The 12,250-nt window shown below is 43.8% G+C and overlaps 1 non-coding gene across 1 annotated transcript; it reads left to right on the top strand.

Annotated features, from left to right (window-relative positions):
- The first annotated feature begins 6,701 nt into the window (after window positions 1–6,701).
- LOC119926027 lies at window positions 6,702–6,839 on the top strand. The gene has a single exon (XR_005449945.1). It is a non-coding gene; the product is annotated as a small nucleolar RNA SNORA7 (small nucleolar RNA).
- The last annotated feature ends 5,411 nt before the right edge of the window (window positions 6,840–12,250 follow it).

Below are 12,250 nucleotides of genomic sequence, written 5' to 3'. Positions count from 1 at the left end.
AGCACTTATTATATGCTTAATAATGGAGAAGCAGCGTGGCTCAGTGGAAAGAGTCCGGGCTTTGGAGTCAGAGGTCATGAGTTCAAATCCCTGCTCCCCGACTTGTCAGTTGTGACTTTGGGCAACTCACTTAACTTCTCTGCACCTCAGTTACCTCATCTGTAAAATGGGGATTAAGACCGTGAGCCCTCCGTGAGACAACCTGATCACCTTGTAGCCTCCCCAGCACTTAGAACAGGGCTTTGCACATAGTGAGTGCTTAATAAATGCTATTATTATTATTATTATTATTATTATTATTGTTATTATTATTATATGCCAGGCACTGTTCTAAGTGCTGGAGTACATACAAGATAATAGGGTTGGACACAATCCCTGTCCCACAAAGAGCCCAGAGTCTTAATACCCATTTTACAGTTGTGGGTACTGAGGCACAGAGAAGTGAAGTGACTTGCCCAAGGACACACAGCAGACAAGTGGCAGAGCCAGGATTAGAACTCATGACCTTCTGATTCCCAGGCCTGTACTCTATCCACTACACCATGCTACTTAGTGCTTAGTACAGTGCTCTGCCCATAGTAAGCGCTCAATAAATACAATTGAATGAATGAATGCTACTTCTCTGCTTCTCAACTTGCTTAAATTATACGGAGTTCTATTCATTTTTCAAAGTTCATTCATTCATTCATTCAATCGTATTTATTGAGCGCTTACTGTGTGCAGAGCACCGTACTAAGCACTTGGGAAGTACACGTTGGCAACATATAGAACCGGTCCCTACCCAACAGCGGGCTCACAGTCTAGAAGGGGGAGACAGACAACAAAACAAAACATATTAACAAAATAAAATAAATGGAATAAATATGTACAAATAAAATAAATAAATAGAGTAATAAATACATGCAACATATATACATATATACAGGTGCTGTGGGGAGGGGAAGGAGGTAAGGCGGGGGGGATGGAGGGGAGGGAGGGGGAAGTATTAGCCACCCTGCTAGATAGCAACTCTGCCCATTTAGTATCAACAGCAGTTTTATCCGTTGGACAGTGAACCACCAGTGTGGCCCAGTGGTTAGAGCACGAACCTGTGAGTCAGGAGGACTGGGTTCTAATCCCTGCTCTGCCACTTGTCTGCTGTGTGACCTTGGGGAACTCACTTCACTTCTCTGTGCCTCAGTTACCTCATCTGCAAAATGGGGATTAAGACGGTGAGCCCCACATGGGACATGGACTGTAACCAACCTGATTGTCTTGTACCTTCCCCAGCATTTAGTGCAGGGCCTGGAAAATAGTAAGTGCTGAAAAAGTACCCTAAAAATAATTTTTAAAAACCCCACTGGGCCACTGAACCAAGGTCACACAGGTATGTGGAACCTTATCTGTACTTTTATTATTTTATTATTTATTATTATTATTATTATTATTTTATATTCCAAAGGTTCATGAGAATGCAATCAATAAAACAATCAGTGGTATTTATTGAGCACTTACTATGCGCAGAGCACTTTCCTAAGCACTTGAGAGAGTATAGAATTAGCAGTCACATTCCTCTGCTCATAATGAGCTTGTAGTCTAGAGGGGGAGACAGGCATTAATATGAATAAATAATTTATAATAAATAATTTAAATATATACACATAAGTGCTCTGGGGTTGGGGGTAGAGTAAATATCAAATGCAATGACTGGATAGGTCTCAAGCCAGCAAAAAAAGTATAATTTTTTTCTTTTATAGTTGTAGCTTGAGAGATTACCTTTATTATCACTTTTAACTTCATTAATTTGCATTCACAAAACAGTGCCACTGACTCTGTAAAAAAAAATGTTTCCTTCTGATGGGACTAAGTTTCCCCGAGAATAGCGACAATCATAATAATACCTTGTGGGGTATTTTTATAGCACTTTGATTTTACTCAAGCACTTTCACATCAGTTACCTCATTTTATCCTCTCTTTTTTATCCTTCATCTGTAGGAAAAGGTAGGTAGTATCAACCCCATTTTACAGATGGGGAAGCTGTGAGCCCACCTTTTAGACTGTGAGCCCACTGTTGGGTAGGGACTGTCTCTATATGTTGCCAATTTGTACTTCCCAAGCGCTTAGTACAGTGCTCTGCACATAGTAAGCACTCAATAAATACGATTGGTGATGATGATGATGATTTATCTAAGTCACACAGCAGGCCAAGGGCAGAGTCATGACTAGAACTCAGGCCTCCTGACCTCCAGTCCCATGCTTTCTCCACTAGACTATGATACCTCAAGAAACTCTTGATAGGACAGGTTTTTTTAATGGTATTTCGTATTTGATATTTGGTATCGTATTTATTTTACGTCACCATTTAATAATAATAATAATGATGATGGCATTTGTTAAGCGCTTACTATGTGCAAAGCACTGTTCTAAGCGCTGGGGGGATACAATGAGATCAAGTTGTCCCACGTGGGGCTCACACTCTTAATCCTCATTTTACAGATGAGGCAACTGAGGCTCAGAGAAGTTAAGTGTCTTGCCCAAGGTCACACAGCAGACATGTGGCAGAGCTGGGATTCGAACCCCTGACCTCTGACTCCAAAGCCCGGGCTCTTTCCACTGAGCCATGCTGCTTCACAATAATAATGACATTTATTAAGTGCTTACTATGTGCAAAGCGCTGTTCTAAGCGCTGGGGGGGATACAAGATGATCAGGTTGTCCCACGTGGGACTCACAGTCTTAATCCCCATTTTACAGATGAGGGAACTGAGGCCCAGAGAAGTTAAGTGGCTTGCCCAAAGTCACACAGCTGACAAGTGGCAGAGCCGGGATTTGAACCCATGACCTCTGACTCCAAAGCCCGGGCTCTTTCCACTGAGCCACGCATTTCTTTGCCCTATTACTCCAGCTCCCAAACCTTTCACCTTATCTCTACATTCGGTCCACAGGTGAATGTTCCTCTGACTTCTCATTCATTCATTTGATCGTATTTACTGAGCGCTTACTGTGTGCAGGGCACTGTATTAAGCGCTTGAGAAGTACAAGTTGGCAACATATAGAGACGGTCCCGACCCAACAGCGGGCTCACAGTCTAGAAGGGGGAGACAGAGAACAAAACAAAACATATTAACAAAATGAAATAAATAGAATAAATATGTACAAGTAAAATAAATAAATAAATAGAGGAATAAATATGCACAAACATATATACATATATACAGGTGCTGTGGGGAGGAGGGGCAGAGGAAGGAGGAGGCTCAGTCTGGGAATTAACTTGTATCTACCCCAGAACGTACAGCAGTGTTTGGTACATAGTAAGGGCTTAACAAGTACAATTATTATTGTACTATTACTACTCTCCTCCATGATAAACCTACTCTGCCTCTTCTCCCAAAGAATCACAGCTCATCACTTTCCTGCCATTTGTTTGCATCTAGCAAAGTGGTAAAACCTGTAGTGCATGAGATTATTATCAGAAGAACCCAGGGAACATGTAGAAAGCCCCTGTTCCTGCACTTTCTGGGAATGCCAAAAGTTTTCAAACTATTTACTTGGACCAAAGAATGCTATTTGCTCTGGCTCTTTCTGCCAGTAGAAAGAAGACGATTCTGAAGACACTATCTTTGAAATGCAAACTAGTTTGAATGAAAGCAAAGTTGAACCTGTTTCCATTCTCCCTGTAAAAAATGCCCTTTCCCAAAGTGGTGTTTATTCGGATTATTCATTCACTGACCCTATAGATCTGCAAAATGCCTAGCAGAGAAAATCACTTTATTTGGAGAAGGGAAGTTATTTTTGGTTTAACACGGGAAGCACTGGGTAAATACCATGGATTGATTGATTAACATGATTCACCATACAAATTAGAGTCATTTTTCATAGTTCCTTGATTTAGGAAAATCTGATCAAACATTTACGTAAAAATTGGACACTTTAAAAATTATCTGCACAATAGGGATGTGAGAACATTCTCACAGCGGAGAATCTCAGCCAAGAGTAGAACAAATAGTCTTTTCTATTTTGTGTTTTAAAGGGAATGTCTGTTCCCATTTAATCTATATTCGGGAACACAAGGCTAAGTGTTTGTTACAAGTTGTAATAATTATTTTCTTCTATGCTTAGAAAATTTGAGAATGTTTTTAAAAGTATTTTCAACGCAAAGTCTTTGCAGAACAATGCTAAGCACCATTTACTGCCTCCCAATAACCTCACTGAGTTTCTGTTTACTTATCACATCTACATTTTTTCTCCTTTCTGCACACCTGGAATTGAAATTTCCAAAGTAACTGGTCTCGTTGATTCGGTGTCTAATGTAGAAAATATTATATGACTATGTATTTAATAAGAGACCATCTCAGTTATTTTTTCATAATTCAAGTTTATTTTCTACAAAAATGCAAGACCTTTCCTAAACACTGCTCCAAGAGACTTCTTGTTGAAACTTCAGTCTCACCAAAGTTATTCCCTTATCTTACCTTCCAGTTGCTGCTTGAATCACTCACTGGTATTTATTGAGCAAAGAGCCCTAAACTAAGCAGTTGAATCAAACTGAAACTGTTCATCTAAATGCACTAAATTCATCTAAATGCACTGCAGCAACTGAGTCCTTACCCTACTGCCCCTCTACTAAGCACGTGAGGCAGTAGAGGAAAAAAAAAATCAGTCAGTCATATTTATTGAGTTCTTAATGTTGCAAAGCACTGCACCAAGCACTTAGGAGAGTACAGTAGAACAGAGTTGGTATACATGTTCCTGACCACAAGCAGCTTACAGTCAAATCAAAGTGCAAGAGTGATGCCGAAGGGAGAGGGAGTAGGGGAAATGAGGGTTTAGTCAGGGAAGGGCCTCTTGGAGATGTGATTTCAATAAGGCTTTGAAGGTTGGGAGAGTGATGGTCTGCTGGATATGAAGGGGAGGAAATTCCAGACCAGAGGCAGGATGTTTGCAGGGATCACCGGTGAGATCGATGAGATTGCGGTAAAGCACTCAATAAATGTGACTGATTGATTATTAAGATTTGTTTCATGTGTCAAGCACCATGGTGAGCACTGAGATAGACTCATTATAATCAGATAAGGCACAGGGAGTTTAGGTGTTTTGCCCAAGGGATAATAATACTAATAATGGTATTTGTTAAGCGCTTACTATGTGCAAAGCACTGTTCTAAGCGCTGGGGTAGATACAAGGTTATCAGGTTGTCCCACGTGGGGCTCACAGTCTTAGTCCCCATTTTACAGATGAGGTAATTGAGGCACAGAGAGGTTAAGTGACTTGCCCAAAGTCATACAGCTGACAACCGGCAGAGCCGGGATTCGGACCCATGACCTCTGACTCCAAAGCCCGGGCTCTTTCCACTAAGCCACGCTGCTTCTCTAGATACAAGACAATCAGGTTGGACACAGTCCATGTCTTACGTGGGGCTCACATTCATAAGTCCCATTTTACAGATGAGGTAGCTGAGGCACAGAGAAGTGAGGTGACTTGCCCGAGGTCACAGAGGCACCAAGTGGGGTTGGGATTAGAACCCAAGTCCTCTAATTCTCAGGCCCACGTTCTTTCCACTAGGCCATGCTGCTTCTCCCTAGGCTACACGGCTTCTCACTAGGCCAAGCTGCTTCTCACTATGCCTCGCTGCTTCTCAAGTCAGTCTTCTAGCACCCAGTCTCATCAATCAATCAATCAATCAATCATATTTATTGAGCACTTACTGTGTGCAGAGCACTGTACTAAGCGCTTGGGAAGTACAAGTTGGCAACATATAGAGACGGTCCCTACCATGCTCTTCTCATTAGGCTGCTATCAAAAAGCTTATGATCTAGTAGGAGAGACAGGCAGGCACGAATCATTTATGAAGAGTAGGTAGAGGAGAATGAAAAGCACTACAAATGCCGGAAGGAGAAATATGGCAGGATAAATGAATAAACATGTGTATGTGCTAAGTGTGGGTGTATACACACGGCTGCTAAGGTTAGATGTTGGATTGATACAACCTGAAAGCTTAATTACAAAAATTCTCCCGGAGAGGGTGAGCTTTCAGGAGGATTTTGAAAATGGGAATGATCTCGTAGATTTGAAGAGGGAGGGAGTTCCATGCAGGAAGAAGGGTATAAGCAAGGCATTGAAGGCAGGAAAATCAACGATGAGGCATAATATCTAGGTTAGCTTGGGAAGAGCAAAGAGCGTGACCCGGGATATGATAATAGTAAAATTAATAATAGTACTTGTTAAACACTTACTCTGTGCCAAGCACTGTTCAAAGCACTGAGATAGATACAAGTTAATCAGGTTGGACACAGTCCCTGTCCCTCGTGGGGTTGGCACCCTTAATCCTCATTTTACAGTTGAGGTAACTGAGACCTAGAGAAGTAAGGTGACTTGTCCAAGATCACACAGCAGACATGTGCTAGAGCAGGGATTAGAACTCAGATCCTTCAGACTCCCAGTCCCGGGCTCTATCCTCTAAACCATGCTGCAAGTGAAGTAAGAGGATGAAGGAGAGGGATAGATTAGTAAAGTCTTTTAGACTGTGAGCCCACTGTTGGGTAGGGACTGTCTCTATATGTTGCCAACTTGTACTTCCCAAGCGCTTGGTACAGTGCTCTGCACACAGTAAGCGCTCAATAAATACGACTGATTGATTGATTGATTGATTAAAGAGAAGACCCTCCAGTGACTGATGGGTTTCGTATCCACCTTCGGTACTTGGAGCTTCAGTCTGGGGTTGTGCACCTCTCAGAGTCACCTCTGGAGAGTTTCCCGTACTCTACCAGTCTCGACTACAGGAGGGAGAGTCAAGCAGGGGCCTACTCATTCCATTCCTAGCTTGGGCAGTGGCTAGCGAGTGGAAGGCAATCTGCTATAAGGCAAAATTCCCCTGTGCTGGGCAGCAGCGGCACAGGAGAGAGTCGAGAGGGGAGACTCAAATTAACTGTGAGGAAGGAGGCGATGGTACCGTATACCAAGAAAACTCTATGGATGCACTACCAGAACGATTGCAGATGGAGGTGGGGCGTTCTGGGAGAGAGGTGTCTATGGTGTCGCTATGGGATGGACCAAACTCAACAGCATAAGATAAGAACAACTGGGGTTGTGTTGCCTCCACCATAGTGGGGTTCCACATGACTTTTAATACAGCCCTGGAACCACTCTCTGGTCTTTTGCGGCTGTTCTCCCCCTTCTAGACTGTGAGCCTGCTGTTGGGTAGGGACCGTCTCTATATGTTACCAACTTGTACTTCCCAAGTGCTTAGTACAGTGCTCTGCACACAGTAAGCGCTCAATAAGTACAATTGAATGAATGAATGAATGTGGCGGTGCGGCTGTTGCAGTTCTTCTGCTAATCTTATTGCAAAGCCCTACCGAGAGCTCACCTTCTCCAGGAGGCCTTCCCGGACTGAGCCTGCTTGTTCTTCTCCTCCTCCCCATCCCCCCGCCCTACCTCCTTCCCCTCCCCACAGCACTTGTATATATTTGTACAGATTTATTACTCTATTTATTTTACTTGTACATGTTTACTAGTCTATTTACTTTGTTAATGATGGGCATATAGCTATAATTATATTTGTTCTGACGATTTTGACACCCGTCTACATGTTTTGTTTTGTTGTCTGTCTCTCCCTAGGAGACTGTGAGCCCGTTGTTGGGTAGGGACCGTCTCTATATGTTGCCAACTTGTACTTCCCAAGCGTTTGGTACAGTGCTCTGCTCACGGTAAGCACTCAAATGATATGATTGAATGAATGAATGAATTCAGTCAATCGTATTGAGTGTTTACTGTGTGCAGAGCACTGTACTAAGTGCTTGGAAAGTACAATTCAGCAATAAAGAGGGACAATCCCTGCCCACACCGGGCTTACAGTCTACAAGGGGGGAGACAGACATCAAAACAAGTAAACAGGGATCAATGTAAATAAATAGAATTATAGATCTATACACATCAAGACAAGTAAATAGGCGTTAATATAAATAAACAGAATTATGGATATGTACATATATATACAAGTGCCGTGGGGCGGGGAGGGGGTAGAGCAAAAGGAGTGAGTCAGGGTGACACTGAGGGGAGGGAGAGCTGAGGAAAAGAGGGGCTTAGTCCGGGAAGGCCTCTTCAGGAGGTGAACCTTCAGTAGGGCTTTGAAGAGGGGAAGTGTATCAGACTGCCCTATCGTCTCTTTTCACCCAGGCCTCTGGACGGGGGAATCAGATGAGAGATCCACACCCGCAACTATAGTTAGCCTGCAGTCGTATCGTCAGTCTTTGGAGAGAACTGTGTGGGCTCAAAACATCCAAAAGGTCCTATGCAAAGTTGTCAAGTGAATTGCAAAGAAGAGGAGAAACTACGCATCCCCAGAAACATAGCGGCTGGCTCATCATCGTAGTAAGTGGTAGTCCTGGGCAGAGCCAACTCCTCCCTGCATTTTCTTGGTGGAGGCAGAGAAAGATTTCTTCTCCCTGTTTCACTGCTGGTGGTGGCCGAGGGATGAGCTTCTTCATCTCAGCTCTGCAGAGCTGGCTCCATGTGGGTAAACCCATATCCCTTCCTTAAGCCGATGAAAGTGTATGCTAGGGAAGTTGGGGGTTGATGATCTCTCTGGGAGTTTTTTGGTGTAGCTCTTCGTTTGTGACTTTAAATCTCTATTGGGATGAACTTTCTTGCATTCTTTTCAATAGCATCTCCAATTTAAATAGCACCAGCACAGTGTAGTGAATAGAGCATGGGCCTGGGAATTAGAAAGGACTTGGTGTCATCCTCGACTCCGCTCTCTCATTCACCCCTCACATCCAAGCCGTCACCAAAACCTGCCGGTCTCAGCTCCGCAACATTGCCAAGATCCGCCCTTTCCTCTCCATCCATACTGCTACCCTGCTCATTCATGCTCTCATCTTATCCCGTCTGGACTACTGCATCGGCCTTCTCTCTGATCTCCCATCCTCGTGTCTCTCTCCACTTCAATCCATACTTCATGCTGCTGCCCGGATTATCTTTGTCCAGAAACGCTCTGGGCATATTACTCCCCTTCTCAAAAACCTCCAGTGGCTACCAATCAATCTGCGCATCAGGCAGAAACTCCTCACCCTGGGCTTCAAGGCTGTCCATCACCTCGCCCCCTCCTACCTCACCTCCCTTCTCTCCTTCTCCAGCCCAGCCCGCACCCTCCGCTCCTCCGCCGCTAATCTCCTCACCGTACCTCGTTCTCGCCTGTCCCACCATCGACCTCCGGCCCACGTCATCCCCCGGGCCTGGAATGCCCTCCCTCTGCCCATCCGCCAAGCTAGCTCTCTTCCTCCCTTCAAGGCCCTGCTGAGAGCTCACCTCCTCCAGGAGGCCTTCCCAGACTGAGCCCCTTCCTTCCTCTCCCCCTCGTCCCCCCTCCATCTCCCCATCTTACCTCCTTCCCTTCCCCACAGCACCTGTATATACGTATATATGGTTGTACATATTTATTACTCTATTTATTTATTTATTTATTTATTTTACTTGTACATATCTATCCTATTTATTTTATTTTGTTGGTATGTTTGGTTTTGTTCTCTGTCTCCCCCTTTTAGACTGTGAGCCCACTGTTGGGTAGGGACTGTCTCTATGTGTTGCCAATTTGTACTTCCCAAGCTCTTAGTACAGTGCTCTGCACATAGTAAGTGCTCAATTAATACGATTGATGATGATGATGATGATGAGTTCTAATCCCAGCTCCACCACCTGTCTGCTTTGTGACCTTAGGCAAGTCACTTCTCTTCTCTGGGCCTCGGTTACCTCATCTGTTAAATGGGGATTGAGACTGTGAGCCCCACGTGGGGCAACCTGATCACCTTGTATCTCCCCCAGTGCTTAGAACAGTGCTTGGCACACAGTAAGCACTTAACAAAATTCCAACCTGCATCCAACCTGATAAACTTGTATCTACCCTTGTGCTTAATACAGTGTCTGGCATGTAGTAAGTGCTTAACAAGTACCACAATTATTGTTATCACTATTGTTGTTGTTATTATTATTATCATTGGTTCCAGACAAGGAGAATGAGCTTTATACTTCTTCAAAGTACTCAGGCAGAGTTTCCTTTCAGATCTGGCCAGATTTCATATCTCTTTTGTACCTTTCGAGTGCCCAGTCTGGAGACGTACCTAATTCTAGTATTTTTAGATGCTCCTTACCTATCAAGTAGTAGCCCAGGAGATTAGAGGGCAGAATCAACAAAAGCAGGAATTTCAGGGAAAAAGGGAAGCCTCAGAATGGGGTGGGCAGTGTTCCTCTAAAATTGGTACAATGACACACCCTCTTCCCCTACAACCTTTCAGGAAATAGCAATGGCATAAGAGTGTCCCCCCCAAAAAATCAACTCCCACTCTATTTGCATTTACACAATTGCACTGTTTTGTAACTTCTATAGTTCTTATGTTTCTGCTACATATGTGTGTTTGTATATTTGGTCAGTGCTTAGTACAGTGCTACCATAATTATTACTATTATCATCATTATGGTCTCTACTGTTAGGATTTCCCATCTGGCCCCGATGTATTAGCCTGTGGCCTACTGTTCATCTACCTGAATCTGGACAAATTGTTACGAGACCAAAACCTGTCCCAACTATAATTTGTCCCAGTGTGACAGTAAAAGGAGGGCAGAAGAGTAGTCCAATCCATGAGTCCAAATCAAGCTTGGAGTGGCCAGATAAGGACAAGGGGCCCCCCTGCCCAGAGAGACACTCCAGGAAAGAGGAATTAAAATGGATATTTAAAATGGATACTCAAAATGATCACACCGAGTAAATCAGAGATGCTTGTAACAGGTTCCCCTGAAACAAAGCCACTCCCAGTCAGATTGTTTCTCGGTGTTCCAGGTAGAAGGGCATTGGTATCAATCAATTGTATTTATTGAGCCCTTACTGTGTGCCAAGCACTGTATTAAGTGCTTGGTAGAGTGCAATATGACAGAGTTGGTAAACACGTTCCCTGCCCACAACAAGGACTGGTAATACAATTATGCAATTTGTCTCCTTACCTCCCAGGAGGAGTCATGAGCTGACAGTGGAATTGCAATTACAAAATCCTTGTGATTATATGGCAACATTCAGACTATGCAAGGGGGAACCCGCATTTAATGACACAGCTAGGAGTCAGTTCCCAAATGCACTTGCATGCCACTGGGGTAATAATAATTATGATATTTAAGTGCTTACTATTTGCCAGGCACTGTACTAAGGAATGTGGGTGAGGCCCTCATTTATCATCACAGATTACCCAGTTTACTGAACTAATTACCTTATTATTCCTGCTGCCCTTAATTTGGGTCTCTCCCTACATAGCTCAGTACATTCCAGGCCTTCTCCAGCCATGCTGTCTTCCTTACTTAAGATGTTGGCATTTTCATCAGTATATTTAATTACTTATTCAGCTATTTCAACAGGTTGTAGTTGCACTGCTTCCTGTTGTATCCTTGTTCTTCCTGCTGCTCATACTATTTGTGAATAATTTTGTCTGCCTGTACTCCTCATGAGGTCGTGGGCTCCTTAAGGGCAGACTATGAACCCTTTACTACTTCTTTGCGTCCCTTTGCTTCTTAAGTGCTGTGCTCTGCCAAGCACTTATTAGGCACCCAATAAATATCAGTGATTGACTGACTGATCCCCCATTGGTCACACAATTTTATTCTCATCCGTTAGGGCTCCACTATCTGATCTCTGATCAATGTTCTGACAGTTAAGGGGTTGATTTGGAGTCTGTTCTGCCCTTTGTGTGGTGAGGGAAGAGGTCATAGAAGGAGTTTGAGATCTGTGGAATCCTTTACTGAGTCATTCTTTCCTGCTGTATCTCTAGATTCAGCTCCTCTCTAACAGCAGCAGCTTTAGTTGTACTAAAAGTAATGGAGCGGCAACACACCGTACTGAGCTCTTAGTCCTTATGGTATTTGTTAAGTGCTGACTTTTGTTGTCTGTCTCCCCTTTCTAGACTGTGAGCCCGTTGTTGGGTAGGGACGGTCTCTCTATGTGGCCGACTTGTACTTCCCAAGCGCTTAGTAAAGTGCTCTGCATACAGTAAGCCCTCAATAAATACGATTGAATGAATGTCAGGCGCTATACTAAGCTCTGGGGTAGACACAAGCTAATGAGGTTGGACACAGTCCAAGACCCACATGGGCCTCTCAGTTTTAATTCCCATTTTACAGACAAGGGAACTGAGTCCCAGAGAAGTTAAGTGAGTTGCCCAGGTTCACCCAGCAGACAAATGGCAGAGCCAGGATTAGAACCCAAGCCCTTCTGACTCCCAGGCACAACCCCTATC

Source organism: Tachyglossus aculeatus, chromosome 3 (genome assembly GCF_015852505.1).
Source record: "Tachyglossus aculeatus isolate mTacAcu1 chromosome 3, mTacAcu1.pri, whole genome shotgun sequence".
NCBI classification, from domain to species: domain Eukaryota; kingdom Metazoa; phylum Chordata; class Mammalia; order Monotremata; family Tachyglossidae; genus Tachyglossus; species Tachyglossus aculeatus.
This window is presented reverse-complemented; position numbering and strand designations above follow the sequence as displayed.